The sequence below is a fragment of the Oryx dammah genome, unplaced genomic scaffold (genome assembly GCF_014754425.2).
Source record: "Oryx dammah isolate SB20612 unplaced genomic scaffold, SCBI_Odam_1.1 HiC_scaffold_13, whole genome shotgun sequence".
In the NCBI taxonomy this organism is placed as follows: Eukaryota; Metazoa; Chordata; class Mammalia; order Artiodactyla; family Bovidae; genus Oryx; species Oryx dammah.
The window spans coordinates 30,575,929-30,592,482 of record NW_024070197.1 but is presented as its reverse complement, the minus strand read 5'-3'; the positions used below and the strand labels follow the sequence as shown (position 1 = coordinate 30,592,482).

At 52.9% G+C, this 16,554-nt stretch overlaps 1 long non-coding RNA gene across 2 annotated transcripts; it reads left to right on the top strand.

Moving 5' to 3' along the window:
- Positions 1-1,279: 1,279 nt before the first annotated feature.
- LOC120872796 lies at positions 1,280-5,495 on the top strand. 2 transcript variants are annotated; one of them, XR_005723337.1, is made up of 3 exons: positions 1,280-1,463; positions 2,431-2,546; positions 5,236-5,495. It is a non-coding gene; the product is annotated as an uncharacterized LOC120872796 (long non-coding RNA). The 2 variants fall into 2 exon arrangements; XR_005723336.1 differs by lacking the exon at positions 1,280-1,463 and having other exon boundaries at positions 2,374-2,546.
- The last annotated feature ends 11,059 nt before the right edge of the window (positions 5,496-16,554 follow it).

Sequence of the window (16,554 nt, the reverse complement as noted above, 5' to 3'; positions counted from 1 at the left end):
AACATGACCATCAAGGAAACGGGGGTTAGGAGAACTGTCAATAAAGTATTTCATCAATTAATTCATCAAATCTAGAGTGCATGCTCTGGGCAGGCCCCAAGGGTCTCCCTCCTGAGGCTCCCAGTTAACTGTATGAGTGCTGTCACTGCAGTCATGCCCAGGACTTTGCGACCCCATGGACTGTAGCCTACCAGGCTTTTCTGTCCATGGGATTCTACAGGTAAGACTACTGGGTTGCCATGCCCTCCTCCAGGGGATCTTCCTGACCCAAGAATCGAACCCGTATCTCCTGCATCTCCTGCCCTGCAGGCAGGTTCTTTACCCACTGAACCACCTGGGAAGCTCCCCCAGCTAAATAGAGGAGATTAAATGATTCCACAAATAACTGGGAAGCACCAAAACGAGCAGGGCGCAATAACCAGGAGATCTATTGCAATAAAGAAAGGGAGGTCTGGCGGACACGTCTGGTCCACGGCGCCCAAGTAGAGTTGGGACAGAGCCGGAAAGCCAGGAGCCCCGCCCTGAAAGCACCAGGGTCGGGGCCAAGCTCTGTGCCCAAGGTTTGAGTATGGCGGGGTGAGAGGGCACAGGGTTGGGCGAGGGTAATAGGAAATAGGCAAGCCGGTCGCTAATGAGAGAAACGCTTCAGCCAAGCCTAGCCGACATTCCAGAACACCCAAGAATCACCGGCGGGCAACTGGGAGCAGGAGGCTCTGCCAGGCTTGTCTGCTTCGCCCAGTGGCCATGACAAGGGTCCCCTGGCCCAGTGCCCAGGCTGGCCTCTGAAAAACCTGTCTGATGTTCTCACTTGCTCATATTGGTTGTCTACTCTCTTTTGCGGGTTTGTATGTCTGCGCCTCTGCTCCTGCCTGTCTGTATGTCACACTCTACACACGCCTGTCCGTCTGTCCTCACACGTCTGGCTGGCGCGCTGCCCTCCCAGCTTCTCTCGGCCTCCTGGCCGTGCGCCCCGCCTGCCGCTGTGTGGGTGTCGGGCTGGCAGTGCGCAGAGGGGCGCGGCTCGGCCCTCCCCCTCCGCCGCTTCCCCCCAGCTCAGGAATGACCCGGGCGGCGGCCCGGCGCTGTTGAGGCCCCGGAGTCGCGGCGCGGGGCGGCGGGAGCGGGCGGCCGTGGCGTGGGCGGCTGCGCGGGGCCGGCGGAGGGCCGGGCGGGGCTGCGGCAGGGCAGGGCCGGCACCGGGAAGCCTCTGCCGCCGCCGCCACCTCGGCCGGGGATCGCGGGCCCCGGGTCGGCTCGGCCGGGCCCCGCCCCGCCCCGCCCCTGCACGCCGAGCAGGCCGTGGCGGAAAGGCGCGCCCCCCGCGACGCCCGAGCCAGAGCGCAGCGGCATCCGAGCGGGAACCGGAACGCGAGCGGGAGCGGAGCCAGAGCGGGAACCCGAGCTGGAGGCGAAACTGGAGCCGGCAGTGCGGCGCACGGAGTGGAGCGAGGCAGCCAAGCCGAGTAAGGGGCGTGGGGCTGGGGGCGGCGCTGGGGAGGGGCGGGGAGGGGGTCCCGGCCCCCTCCCCCGCGCTCTGCGGCGGCCCCAGCGCATGCACACACCCCGGGGGCGCTCAACGCTGTCCCGGGGCGAAACCGCAGCGCGCTTCGAACGGGATCCCCGCTCTCCCGCGGATCCCTGCCCCGACCCCCGCGCCCCGAGGCGGGCCACTGGGACCCGCGCGGACCGTGGCTGCCCCTAAACATGCCTTCGGGCCCCGGGATGGAGAGCACTCCCCGATTCTTGCCTGACTGGAGTCCTACACGAATATCCACCCTATGTAGGGGGCATGTCCACGACCCCGCGCTCTTGGTTTCCCGGACCCCTAAACAACCCACCCAAGAAGGGGGAACCAGGACGCACTTATCGCTGGGGTGGAAGAGGAAAGGGGCCCCGGACTTGAAGAGTTTGAAGCTAGAAGCCACCCTCGACCCTCGAGCAGGGAAGTTTGACCCTCCAACGGGCGGGTCACCTGGGCCATGCCCCAGCTTCAGTGCCCGCCTGCCGCGGTGGTCTAGTACCATCGGTGGGAGAGGAGGTGTCCACACTGCACCTTCTCCAGCTCTGGGTCAGACTTTCCCTGGCGCGGTAAGTGAGGCTGAGTCCGAGGCGGCTGCTCTGGCCAGCTGCGCAGCGCCGATTGGTATAGCCGCCCCTCCCCACGCGCCCTCGGAAGTTGGTTAGTGCCCACCCGCTCCACGGCTGACTCGCACAGCCCTTCCCCTCTCCCCATCGGCCAGGAGGTCCTGAGGCTGGCTCGAAGAGGATCCAGGGCTGCCCTCCTGATCCCACGCGCCGTGCCGAGGTGGGTGGGGTTGGGGGGGTGGGGGTGGGGATAGCCAGGCCCAGGCTGGGAAGGGGAGGGCACGAGTGACAGGTGTCAGCCGCGGGGGCTCCAGGAGCTTGGTCCTTGGTCTTGATTTCACACAGTCCCACAGGCGCCTGCATTTGAGGAAGCCCCTCCTGACTCTCCTCAAACATCCTGACTGCTCACTGGAACAAGTGGCTTCACTTCTTTGTGCCTCAGTTGCTCTACTGACACGTAGGTAGGATTCTGTTGTGAGCAACGTGTTAAAGGGCTTCCGAACCAGAGGGTGGGCTTGGCTGACTTTCTAGCTGTGCGGCGTTAGGCGAGATACTTAACAACTCTGAGCCTCAGTTTCCCTATCTGAAACACGGGAAAGGTGGATGGGTTGAAGGGAATAAATGAGGCGATGCCTGGGGACCGGGGCAGGGCTAGCCTGGTGCCTGGCACGCAGCTAGCACTCAGTTCAGGCTGACTACAGGTGACATTCTGTGAAGTGTCCAGCACCAGTGGATTCTAAGGCAAAGCAAGGTCCTCTGAGGTGGACCCCTTCTTAACCCCACTCTGAGGAAGTCTTGAATCCCATAAGGCCTTGTTGACACATACTGCAATGGCTGAACCCTCTCCTTAGGGCCAGCCCTTTCTCTCTGTTCCCTCCTCCCTGGGCGTTCTGCTTCTCCATCCCCGTTGAGAAAGACTATCTAACCCACTCTTTCTTTGGCCCTAGATTGCTGTCTGTTCCCCAGGCAGAGGGCTCCCCACGTCCTTCTCACACTCTGTGCGAGGGAATTCACACCTCCCTCCACTCCTGGGTTTGGGCCTAGGGAATATTGCTTTCCCTGAGGAGCAATCAGACAGTCAGGTGGCTTGGATGTTCCAGTGGTGACAGTTCAGGCAGCGAAGAGCAGCAGAGGGAGCAGCTACTAGGGCAAGGAGACGGTGGAAAGCCAGAGGGGGTCCCAATCCTGAAGCTATGTGGACTGTATATTCATCCAGGTGATTGAGCCACGAGGCACCAGAAATGACGAGTCTTGGGGAGGAAGTGGGGCCCATGAATGACTTTGAGCGGTTAAAAGTTCAGAGCTGGAAGGTCCCCAGGAAGAGATCTGCCCAGTCTGTGCAGTGGAGGCTTCAGACCCAGAGCAGAACCCGGGAGGCCCAGGAGCTAAGGGAGGATGCTGGAATCCCTGGGGTGGCATGGCAGCTTGAAGGTGTCCCAGGTGTTGGGAAGAAAACAAATTCCACCACTTGTGGACACCTGTATTAGTCCTACTCACCTGTGCCCCAGCTGCCACAACAGAAGGCAATGTTGGGGGTTGGGGGGCAGTCTGTCCACATGTTGCCTGGTCGGACACACAGAATGGGCTGCCTCCTCGAAGCTCTTTCTACACAGAAACCCCTTCTGTCCTCTTCTTCCTCTGCAGTCTACTTCCCTGCCCCATTCACCCACCAGGGTGTCACACCCTGGCATCTTCCATAACTCTCACCTCTTCTTCCCAAAGGAGTTAATCAGAAACTAATTAGGAGGTTTGTGTCTCCTAGTTTACACAGTATTTGGAGCACAGCCAGGCATCAACGTGATGGGGATACAGGCACCTCCTTCGGTCTTGGGGAATCATTAGTTAGACACATTCAGATGCCTGTTACCTGAAGCCTGTGCCCTGGAAGTGCTCAGAGCACAAGGTGTGGGAAGGTGGCAGTTGGCTCTCAGCCTCCTAAAGGGAGGGGCTTTCACCTTCCTGAAGCTTCCTGGAAACCAAAGGAGCTGTACCAAGGGGCTTCAGAGCTGTGTCTGAGAGCACAGCTTCTTGCAGCTGGACTACCTGGGTTTATGGCATGTGATTCTAGGCAAGAGATTCACCCTTTAGAGCCTCCATTTCCTCTTGAAAATGGGAACAAATACTCCACACCTCCCAGTATAGTTGTGAGGACTGAAGAAAAATATATAGGAATCACACAGCAGTGTCGAATAGACCCCTTGCAATGGCCTTGCTATGTCTGCTTATAAGAACATGCATTGAACACATGCTGTTTCCCAAGCATAAATATTTTCTCTCTGGATTCTGACAACAGCCCTCTGATCTAGGTACTATAATTGTCCCTATTTTATAGACGAGAACACTGAGGCTTAGAAAGGTTAAGGACTAACTTTGCTAGGTACAGGAAACTTCAAACATCACTGTGACTCATCATAATTTTATGAGTTTGTAAAATTGGTAATTAGCACACTGTATTTTAGATGATATGTAATTAGTTACTGGAATGTTTCCTCCATGGGTATCTCCAATCATTGGACATCTGTGTTAATTGCCCATGGGCAATTTTTTGAGACACCTTCATGTTTTTCTATTCAAACAGTATCAAACTGATTTAAAGCAGCTTCCCCCATTTATTCCCTATACTTCCTCTCCATTTTTCTCCATAGCCCTATCACCCCCAACATTTATATATCTTATTCATCTGTTTATTGTCTGCCCTCATCCATATAATGTAAACTCCCCAAAGGCAGGGACTTTTAACCATTTTGCTCTCGTATCCCCAGAGACAAAAACAACAACCAGCACTTCATATGCTTTGCAAATTGTAAAGTGTTTTACAAACATAAGGTCTGTTATTGTTATTATTTTTGCCAAGTGTATAGCTTGCCTGAAAATAAAACCTTAAGGTTCATGGCAGAAACTTCCCTCAAAATTCTGGCAAATAGGACCTGCTCAAGTGCCAGGGAAAATGTGATGAAGGTTAAAACCAGTTGGAGATTACTTTCCTAACATGTTAATAAAGCTCCTTATCAGTTAAGTTGAAAGACAAGTTAATTTTTTTTAATCTTTGCAACAACAAATGGCATGCTCAAAGGCAATTAAATTAGCATTTAAAATTTCCAATGAGTTAACTATCATTGATTTATTTACTTACTATTTATTTTGTTACAGAAAATCATTTGTAAAAAACAAAAGAACATAACAAGCCTCCTCAATCCCACCACTGCCCAGAGTGTGGATACCCACATGCCTGGATACTTCTATTTCCTTTTCATCTTTTTCTGTGTATGAATATTTTCTCTCATTTTTTTCCTTAGAAAATAAGGGATCATATTGTCAGCAGTTATATAACCAGCTTACTTGGTGACATCCCCCCACCACTGACATTAAAGTGAAAGTCTTTATATTATTAAAATTTCTTTAAAACATGACTCCATGGCTATATAATATTCCATTATAAGTATATGCCAAAATTTTCTCAGCCTGTCCTCTGTTACTGGACACTGGGATAGCTGCTGTAATGTTTTCTATATCCTTACTGGTGTTGTCTAGGCCTTGAATGAGTCTTCTCTACAACCTCAGTCATGACCTACTTGCTGGTTTGCAAATGGACTGGTTTATGTAGTTAGTAAATCCATTCTTAGAGGTTGGGTGCTGGTGGCAGTGGGGACAGCAGCTGATCCAACAGAGCGCTGCTCCAGGTAAACTAAGGCAACATGGAGACCCAGTAAGCTTCAGGCATTTCCTGACCAACCCAGGATAGCACACGTGTGGCCAGATGCTGCATGGGGGCAGAGGCCTCTTTGCTGCCGGGGCTGCCAAACAACCTGGATTCCTTTTCTAAAATCAGTGCCAAGTTACTTGCTTGCAAATCTATGTGTCCTCTGCTTGCCTCTCTGCTATCATCCTCTCACTCTTTTTGTCTTCCGCTCATGAGTTCATCTGTGTCTTCATTTGATCACAAGACAAATGTTTACAGGCACACCCTGTTTTATGGCTCTTCACAGATATTGCTTATTTTTACCAACTGAAGGTTTGGGACAGTCTTGAACCAAGCAAGTCTATCAGCGCCATTTTTCCAACTGCATTTGCTCACTTCATGTCTCTTGTATCACATTATGGTAATTCTCACATTTCAAAATTTTTTTGTTATTGTTATATTTGCTATAGTGACCTGTGATCAGTGATTTTTGATGCTGCTATTGCAATAAGGGGCTTCCCAGGTGGCGCAGTGGTAAAGAATCTGCCGGCCAACGCAGGAAACACAAGGGACATGTATTCGATCTCTGGGTAGGGAAGATACCCTGGAGGAGGAAATGGCAACCCACTCCAGTATTCTTGCCTGTAAGATTCCATAGACAAAGGAGCCTGGCGAGCTACAATCCCTGTTGCAAACAGACAGACATCACCGAGTAAGTGAGCACACATCACAGTGAGATTACCACTCACTGAAGGCTCAAAGGATGGCTACCGCCGCTTAGCAATAAGGTATTTTTAAAGTAAGGTATGTACACTGCATTTTACACAAACGGCTACTGCAAACTTCATAGAGTGCAGGATAATGTAAACCTAATTTTGATATGCACTGGAACACCAAAAAAACTGAATGACTCGCTTTACTGTGGTGGTCTGGAATCTCGCGGACCACCAAACCACAGTTATCTCTGAGGTATTACCTGTAATGACATCTGCACTTGCCATGGGATTTTTTTCTCCATTAGAGGGACCATCAGCTGGTTCTCACACTTCAAAACGAGCCTCCCTCATTTCTGAGGCTCCTTTCTGTGTAAAATGGGGGTTTGTTTTGAGATGCCGCGGTTTGAGCACGGATCGCAAAGACGTGGCCCATCCCCCAGGCCAGCCACGGCGCGGCCCTGCCCAGTTCACCACGGACCCTGGTGAAGCGCAACCCTCCAGTATGGCTGCCTCTGCTGCGCATGCGCGAACCATCCTGTCTCGCGCAGTTACCCGGCTGCTTCTGCCCGGGATACGGAGCCGGTCCCCTTAACCACAAGCTCACTAATCGAGATCGGAGTGTCACGGTGAGCCACGGAGCGGAGGGATTCTGGGAGCAGGGACGCGAAGCGAAGTGGGAGTGACGTGGACTTACCGCCCACCATTCAGCCACTTCAGAACCTGGAAAACTGCAGTCTGCCGGCCGCCCGTCTGCCCGCGATCCAGTCGGAGATGAGTCACAGGCAGGGATGCGCCTCGCCTCAGATGCTGGGCGCTGAGTGAGACGGGCGTGAGGGAAGACGTGACCTGGGTGTCAGATCTGTGGTGTGGGGTGTCCCTGGCAGTAACCGCGAGGTAACAAGGTCCCTCTCTGCATTTCTCTCTCTCCATCTCTTCTCTGTGACTTTGGGTGGGTTATGTCATGAGCCTATGAGTTTCTCTTATTTGCAATATGAAAATGTTACCTACTTCAGGAGACCTGTTGCTTTAATTTCGGTGATATTAACTGGCACATGGAGGTGCCTGGTGAACATGAGCCACCCTGAAAGCTGGAGTGCCCAGATTATCTCCATTTACGGAAATGTCTACTTGACTGGTGGCCAAGCCTGCCAGCCCCCTGCCAACCTCCTAGCCACCTGGGAACTTACACAATCTCCACTACCCACCCAAACTGACGGTGGAAAACCATATGTAATGCAGGGATTCTCTGTGGCCCCTGCCCTGGGAGTTCATCTCCCACCTCCCCGTGCCCTGCAAAAACCTGTCTTAATCTCAGAGTCACAATGCCCAGTGAGAGGAAAGAGGGGGTACAGGGGACCTCTAATAGTGTGACCTTGGGGACGGTTCCTTGAAGCATTGGGGGTGGCCAGCACCCTTGGTGGCATCATATAGGATAGCCATATAGGATGTATACATTCATTGTGCACTTACTAACTGCCTGCTCTATACCAGCTCACTAGAAAAGGAAATGGAGGCTGGACCTGTAGAGGTTGGGGCAGAAGCTTGGGCATTTTCCTGAGGGTACTGGGAGCTACCAAAGACATTTCAGCAGATGCCCTGATCCATTCTGCCTCTCTGGAAGTGGCACAAGAGATGGCCTGTCAGAGCACTATATCCTCCTCCCAACTCACACGCAGCCACACTGCACACCCGCAGAAACGAACACAGACACACGTACACACATGTATTTTTAGAAAGCACAGATCCCAGGCCCTGAGATGCTCTGTGAATTTTCTGGTGTGAAATCACAGTTCCCCAAGCAGCCTGCCATGCCAGTTCTAGAGGCCTGGGGAGATCACATCTACCTTCACTTCCCCCATCAGAACTCTTGACTTGGTTTCTATGGGGACTGGGAGTGGGTGTCAGGCCAGCATGGGGTTCACACCAGGACAGGCTGAGCTGGAAGAAGTCACCTGGAGAGGGATTCCGAGGTCAGCAGCAGTGATGGCCCCTCCCTCCCACCTGCCTCAGGCAGCAGAATGAACATTTTGCAGCCACATACCTCATGCCAGGGACTGTCTGTACATAACCCCAGTCCTCATGGCAGGTAAAGTGTTCTTACTCTGCTTTCCCCAGGAAGACACTGAAGTTCAGAGAGATGAGGTGCTTTGCCCAAAGCTACACTGCCAGAAAGTGGGAGAGTCAATATTAGCACTCAGGAACTGGATTTCTGAGCTTGGGCTCTCCAAAGATAGGTGTTTATTTACGAAGTAAAAAAAATGAATTCTTAGTATAGTTTAGCCAATTGGCTCCATCAAAACATAGAACCCATTTAGAGGATATATACATATATATAATAAAAAGGATCCCTGGAGAAGACAAAAGTGGGAACCTTTGGAACTGCCTCTTACGGAAAAGCTCTGTCCACAATGATATCATCCCCAGGATCAAGGAAGCCTGCTCCCCCTGGGATGTAGAGAGGCCAGGCGCTCTGCCCACTGGCTTGCGACTGGCAGCTTCCCCTGCAAGTGCCTGCTGGGCTCCACATCCATCCAAAGGCAGGGTTTGGTTTCTCCCAAGTCGAGCGACCACATTCCCTAAGAAATAAGAACTCTAACTCCCTAATATTCCCATGGCCTCCTATCACTTGGGGACCTACCAGGAGAGCCTGAATCAGCTCTGATCTCCAGCAGCTTGAGAGGATGAATTACTTTCTGAAAATGTTTCCTCCATTGCAAACAGGTACTAGAGTGACGTGGCAGTCCTTTACTGCACAGACATCTTGACACCTTGATATTCACATAGGGGTGTGTGTGTGGCGGGGGGGGGGAGGGTGTTGGTAAAGAGACAATTGTATTCTCTAGCTCTTTATTTCTGAAGTGGTAATTTAATCTAGTAGGTACCTTCTAAGGAAGTGTGCTGGCTGACAGTGTGGGCTTTGCAGTCACACAAACCTGGGTTCCAGTCCCAGCCTGTAATTAGAAGTTGTGTGACCCTGGAAAGCTTCATAACCTCTCTGAGCCTCAACTGCCTTATTTATAAAATGAGAATGAAAAAAGCATCTTTCTCTTAAAACTGTTGTGATGATAATGATGATAATAATAAGGTTTGAGCTAGGCATCTATGAATACCCTTCCAGAGCCAGCTGTGGAACCCTGAACTAGTTTCTCGCTTTCTCCAGGTCTCAGTTTCCCCTTCTGTGAAATGAGGACATTGAGCTGATCTGTAAGGGTCTTTTCAGCCCTAACAGGTACAGGATTCTCAGAGGTCAACCCAGGAGAGAGATTCGCCCCCTTCCACTGACCACTGAGATGCCAGCACACATTTGTGCCACCTCTGCCCTGGAACCCTCATACTCCAGAGCCCAGAGCCCCCCAGCACTCCCTCCCCACGGACTAGGCACATGCCGTCAAAGTCACAGTCCTCTCCCCAGAGGTTGACAGCCCCGGGTACACAAGCCCCCAGCCAGCAGGGTCAGCAGGTGCCATGCAGGCGCCCCCATCACCTGCCTGTTTGTGTCTCTGCAGGTGAGCGGAGGGTCCTTCCCTGCGAGAAGTCAGAGCTCTACACGTGGGCAGGCTGGCTCCACTGTTCTGCTCCAAGGATTACATGTCCTTCAAACGCCCCTGCCCCTGTAAGTCTCCTCCCCACCTCCTCCCATGGACCGGGGCCAGGATGGCAGAGTCACGATGCAGAGAATGTTTTTAGGATGTTTGGCCAAAGAGCTCCAGGGGTCTGATTGGGGTTCAATGTGATATGACGGATGGGGGAGGGCAACACAGAAGACCCCTGACCATCTGCAGGAGATGTCTCACCTTGCCAATCCCTCCATATCAGTACTTCCCAGAGTGTGGGTCAGGGTTCTTCCAAGGGATATTAATGAGGTTACTTTTTTTAATTCCATAGTCAAATGAGTGTGGGAAATGCAGAGTGACACAAGTCAAGTCAGTTTTGCTGGACTCTTCAGAGCCGTTAAGGTGGTGCTGTGTAGTGAGGCTCCATAGGAAAGAGAAAGCCCAGGGCTCTACCCAAACTTAGCTGACAACAAGGAATGTCTCCTGAGATGGGTGCTTCATAGAATATACTCCTTGGGGTTCAGTGTCTGAGGAAACCCTTCCTAGAGCAGCCTCACCAGGCAGTCCCTTGTTTGCTATTAATAATTCATTTTTTCATCTAATGAAGCCACTAGATGATTTTGCCCGTAACATTCTGCTCATGGCTCCCTGATGCCCACGCATCTAGACAGTGAACTCAATCAGGTATACCCTGGGGCTCAAGGCTGCAGCCCCTGTGGCTTATTCCCCTACTCATCGTCAACCCTGCCTTCACGACTCATGCTGTCACCCTGACCCCAGAGTTGCCTCTCTCCCTGGCAGCCACCTGCTTCCTCCCATGATGTCCCCTGAGCCCCCTCCAAGCCACCATCATTTGCTGCATTTTGGGAGGACGTGCATAACCTCCCCATCCCTTCTCCCTGGTGAGGTTGGGACTGTGAGTCTGTGAGATCGGGGCCCCCAGCTGAGGCTCCCTGTCTACCTGTCAACTCCCCTCACCTTGCTCACCAGTATCTGTTCAAATCTGTACCACTGGTTAATGTCCTACATCCTGGGGTTGGGGAACCTCTCCTGCAGAGAGTCAAATCGCCACTGTCAACTCTGCGAGCATCAAGGGGCTGCTGTAGCGGAGGTAAGGAGAGCTGGCCTATCCTGTCCGGGAGTGACCATCCCCAGGCATGCCGGGGGAGTAAGGTGGCAGTGCGTTCATTGTGCAGGCATTGGTTTTCAGGAGGTAGGGGAGCACAGCCTGGCTGCTGGCTGCCATGGGTACCGAGGAGGGCATAGGTCAACAGCAGTAAGCTTTCTGATACATAGGACAAGCTCAGTAAATCGCTGCTACTGTTCCCACCAGGTCTGCTGTTGTGGACTGGTCAGCTGTCAAAGCCTCAGGCCTGGGCAGAAGGCTACCATGGGAGCAGGTCAGCCCAGGGCCACCTGCCCCACAGCGGGTCAGGGTGGTTGTGTTGTCACCCCCAGGAGCAGCTGGCAGTGCAGAAGGCTGGGGCTGCTGAGTGTGGAGGACTTCCCAGAACTTTCCAGGGTTGAGCCAGGCCCTTTGGAGCCCTGCCGTCTGCACTAACAGGGGCCATCACCCCAGGACAGGCTCTGTGCGAGCAGCTCCTGAGGACTCCAGGGTGTGGTCATGGGTATCCTGGGCTGGTCAGGAGCAGTTAACTGAGCTTCTCTGAATCCCCCTCTCCCCACACAGGCTCAGCGCCTGGCATGCAGTAGGCACTCAATAAATGTTTGCTGAATGAATAAATGCAGTCCAACACTGTGGATGAGGCCCTGGAGGGGGAGAAGCCGAAGCTCCTGACTCTGCCACCAGACTCTCTCCGTGGCTCTGGCCAGCCCATCCTCATCTCTGAAATGAAGCGGTTATCTGAGGCCAGTGCATTCTAGGAGCTCAGAGCAGCTGTGAGGCTCCTTGGAGGGTGAGGGGAGACCAGGTGGGCAGAACCCAGATGCCCCACCACCCTCTGCTTCAGCCAGAGCAGCTCTGTTTACATCTCTCGGTTGGAGGTCTGTTCAGATTTCGCTTAAAGAAAGAGGTCCCAGGCAGTGGTAGGCCAGGTCCCATGAGGGTATCCAGGCCCACTTCTTCTTCTATCATCTCATCTCTTCTCTGCAGGATTCTTCTCTTCTCCTCACAGTGTCCAGTCAGACTCTTCACCTTCTTTCTGAGCTAAGAAGTGCTCACCATCCTCCCTTTCAGCACCCCTAGTCTGCTTCAGCCTGGCTCCTGCACCCTCATCCTGATCAGCGGCTGTGTCACCAAGTCCATCCCAGTTTTCAGTTCTCAGCTGCATCTGACCCTGTTGGTCACATCAACCCTGCCAGTGGCTCCTCCAGCGGGTTCTGGACTCTGAACCCTGGGGTTTTCCTCCAGCCTTTCTGGCTCTCTGGGCTCTGATCATCCATTCATGGTCTCCTTTGGTGCAAGAGGAGGGTGCATTCTTCCCACACCTGCCCGGGGATGCCAGGTCCCCCAGGACTCCAACCCCACTGGCCTTCTTGCCCTGTACACCCCAGACCATTTCATCCTCACTCTTCTTTCAACTGCAACCTAGAGGCCAGCAGTTCCCATGACTCTCTTCCACCCCTGTTTCTGCCTGAGCTAATTCCTTCTGCCTTCCACTGCCTGGCTCCCCTGGGCAGCCCCACCTCCACTGCTCAAGTACAGCCCACTGCTCAAGTACTGAACTCCTTGCCCTCTCCTCCATGCCAGCTTGCTTGATTCTGCTGTCTTGGTTTAGCGTACCACCATCACCACCACCCAGTCCCACAGGCCAGAAATCTACAAGTGACCCTCAGTTTCCCTCCAACACCTGCATCACTACCAGCTGCCCAGGGAGACCCTAGGGTCTCCAAAGTAGGTCAATAGATCTCTCTCCTGACTTCCCCCGCAGTCCAACCCCCTCCTCAGACCCCATCCTGAAAATCACTGCCTCAGTAGATATTCATGGAACCAGACAACCAGACAAGTGAACAAACAGAGTGAAGTGGACTCCTCGTGGTTGGCCTCCTGGGCTCACAGACCAGAGGCCCTCAGGTGGTTTTCTAGGAGGGATGCAGAACCGCAAGAGCCCCTGATGCCCTGATTCACCTGGCCGGGGAACTCTGAGGGGCAAAGCCGGACGTCTCAGGCTTCATCATCCGGCCACAGACACACACCCTTTTTTAGCACCTCCTCTCCTGCTCTGTGAATTTAGACACCTAACAGGGAATCACTAGAACTGTCTTGGCTCACAAAATTATCTTGCTTGGTACATGTGAAGATGCCAAAGCCCATTAAAATCTGGAAAACTTAGGACAGGAACCATAGCTTGTTCCTGTTTGGGTTTCCACACCCCTACATCCTGCCAATTGAGAGGGGCAAAGAGGAAAGTCCCCAGGAGGAAAAACAAGCACCAAAGTTTCCCTAGAAAGACCTGGCTTCTAGGAGTTAAGAGTTCAGGGAAGTCAGGGTGAGTCAACAGGGAATGTGAACCTGGGCAGGGCAGTGGGCACAGGTCTGGCTGGCATCCACAGCTCTGGACACCGGGTGAAGTGGGACCATCCACTGGCCTCTCAGGAGCTGGGCAGCCATGGATCAGACCAGGCTGGGCCGATTTCTCCCAGGCCCTGCCCACTTCCTGGGCTCCCCCAACCCCTGTTACATCACAAGGACCTTAGCTCATCTCAGCCTCTCACAGAGACAGCCCCAGTAAACCTCCATGTCCCTCCCTCTCAGTTAGGCAGATGAAAAAACTAAGGCAGGGAGAGGAGACAAGAACAGGAGAGGGGAAGCCCTGAGGGATTTGGCTACAAGGCTGCAGGAGGGAAATCTGGCCTCCTCCCTGCAAGTGCAGGCCTGTGAGCCATTTCCAGCCTTAAGCACTGAGCAAGAAGGACCAGCCCAGCTCCTCAGAGAGGCTGGACGCGTGGGAGCCTCCTCCATCTGGCCCCAGCTGGGCAGGGCAGCCCAGGATTCCCCCAGGATCCAGGCTTCAAGAACAGATGCTTCGTAACTACTTCTTCACCACCAGCACATGGCAGCTCCACAGAGCTTCCTCTGCTGTGAAGTGGGGGTGGCCTCAAGGGACAGACCTGGGGGAGGAGGGGCTTTGGGGCTCCAGGGGAGACTGAGGATGCAGTGAAGCAGGGCTAAGAGTAGAGGGCAGCAACCACTGGTCCACAGAGGAACTGGATGGGGCTTGTCTCTGCTAAGTGCACCGGCTGCCAGCAGGCCAGAAGGAATCAGCCTGGAAAAGCCTCTGGGCTTGGGCCTCCCTCACAGTGGTGTGATGTGGTCAACAATGCTTGGGTTCAAGGACAACATAGCATTGACACTTGCCAGCTGTGAGATCTAGAGCAAGCTTCTTCACATCTAGAATCCTCCATCTGCTCATCTGTAAAATGTAAGCAGTCATAATAGCCTTTTGGTTTGGTGCCCAGATTTGACATGCCACAAGGAGAATCTAGGTTGGTGCCAGACGTGAAAAGATGCTTGAGAACTTGACAATCATAGCCTTTTGCCCACCCTCTCTCTACAATGACCCAAGTCTTTGGCAACAGATTGGCGAAAATGGAGAGAGACTGGGACTCTGGAGATGAACCTGGGGTGTAGACCAGACACTATTGTTTTCTGCTCTGCTTACTGTATTACCTCTGAAGAGACTTCACTGTCAGCAGAAGGAAGAACTTGAGAGCTAGCTCCTAAACCCCCAGCCCTTGAATGGAGAGTCCACTCTGTGCCCCGTGGACATCCTGGCTACCCCTCCTCTGAATTCTCTGGTCGATCCCAGAGTCTGACTGTAGCAAGTGCTCAGCATCTGACAGCTAACCTCAGTTTTAAGTGCACAGTCATTTTATATTAATATTGACTCTCCCTGAACTCCAGACTCATATATTCAACTGTCTACCCCGTATCTTCACTCAGATGTCCACTCAGGTGTCTACAGAGCATCTCAGATAGAACAAGTCAAAACCTTAAATCTTGACTTCTAGTCCCCCACCCAAGCTACCCATCATCTTCCCCATCTCAGTAAATGGCAGCTCAGTTCTTCCATGTACTCAAACCCCAAACTTTCTGAGTCTCTACTGCTCTCCTTTCTCATCTACCCCAAACCAATTAATCTGAAAATCCTAACAGTTTCACTTTGAAATATGACTCCATCTTGCCATCTCCACCACTAAGCCCCAGGACCAAGGACACCATTGTCATCACCTGCACCACTGTTCTGGCCTCCTAACTGACCTCTCTGCCACCCTCTTGCCCCACACCAGCCTATTCTGCCACAACCCTGGGAGTGTGGGAAAGGGAAGAATCTAGAGACTGAGCCTTGAGTTGGTTTCTGTATCTAGAAATCTTGCCAAGCAAGCATGATCCCTGGAGTTGTCACCCACGGCGCCCTAAAGCCAAGTACACTGGGAAGGATTACCTGCAAACAGGAATGAGTAAGGACACTGCCATTTCTCTGCCAAGGACTACACTACATTAGCTACCCTCCTGTACCTGGAACCGTGCCTAGGGTGATTAGGAAAGGCTGGTCGTCCTCTGTGACATCACCACAGAAGTGTGCAGGACCGCGTGCTTCCCAGTCAGGAAGAGAGAGGCCCCAGGAAAGAGAAGTAACATGCCCTGTGGGCCCAGGGACCACTAGAGGAGGTGGCAGCATCTAAAAGCAGAAACTTCCAGGCCCAAGCTCAGGGAACTGGCCACACTAGTCCCTCTGAGAGCCTGATACATTTTCACCTCCTAGAGTTTCTTCTATCTGCTTCTCTCTGCATTTGAAGTACCATGTCCTCTATTAGCCCTGGTTTCATCAGCTTCTAAGGGCTGCCCCCTCTTCCCACCTGGACTCCACATCTGTAGGTGACCTCCAGGCCTTGTTTGGAAAAAGAGTCATTCCAGAGCTTTCCTCTGCCCATTCACCAGGCCCTTCAGCCCCCGAATAATACTTGTCTCCCCTAGGAATGGGGGTAGGGCTAGAGATCTAGCCGATTACAGTAAAAACAGCAACAGCTGAATGACACAGGTTCAAAAACCATTGAAGCAAATGTATTTAAATCATACTAGCCTCTGCTATTCAGCTATGAAATGGGATCATGAGACCCGCTTTCCAGGGTGACTGAGAGTGTAGTGAGCACACAGTCAGTCAGGAAGGGTGTGTTCTATCGTTCTCCTCTGGCTCCTCTATCCCACAGTGAGAGGAGATCTTCCTGCAGGGTCCTCCCAAGACTGTTCCAAGGGGAGATCACATCTTCCCTCTCCGTTCCCAGCCGGGCATGCAGATGCAGCATGGCACACTGGGCCGTACTTCATCTGACAGGCTCTCATCAGGGACTAGCCAGGGGCCAGCCTTTCATCAGACCCCATCACAGGCACATAACAAGACAATGCAAGAAAATGGGTTCTCCCGACCTTCTAGACTGGATGTAAGAGATCCTCTGCTGACCCTATGGGACCTACCCAGGGACTCTACCCCAACTGCCTCTCAGCAGAGATGCACAAACTGAGATGCACGCTGGGGGCTGGACCAGGTCACCTAGCGTG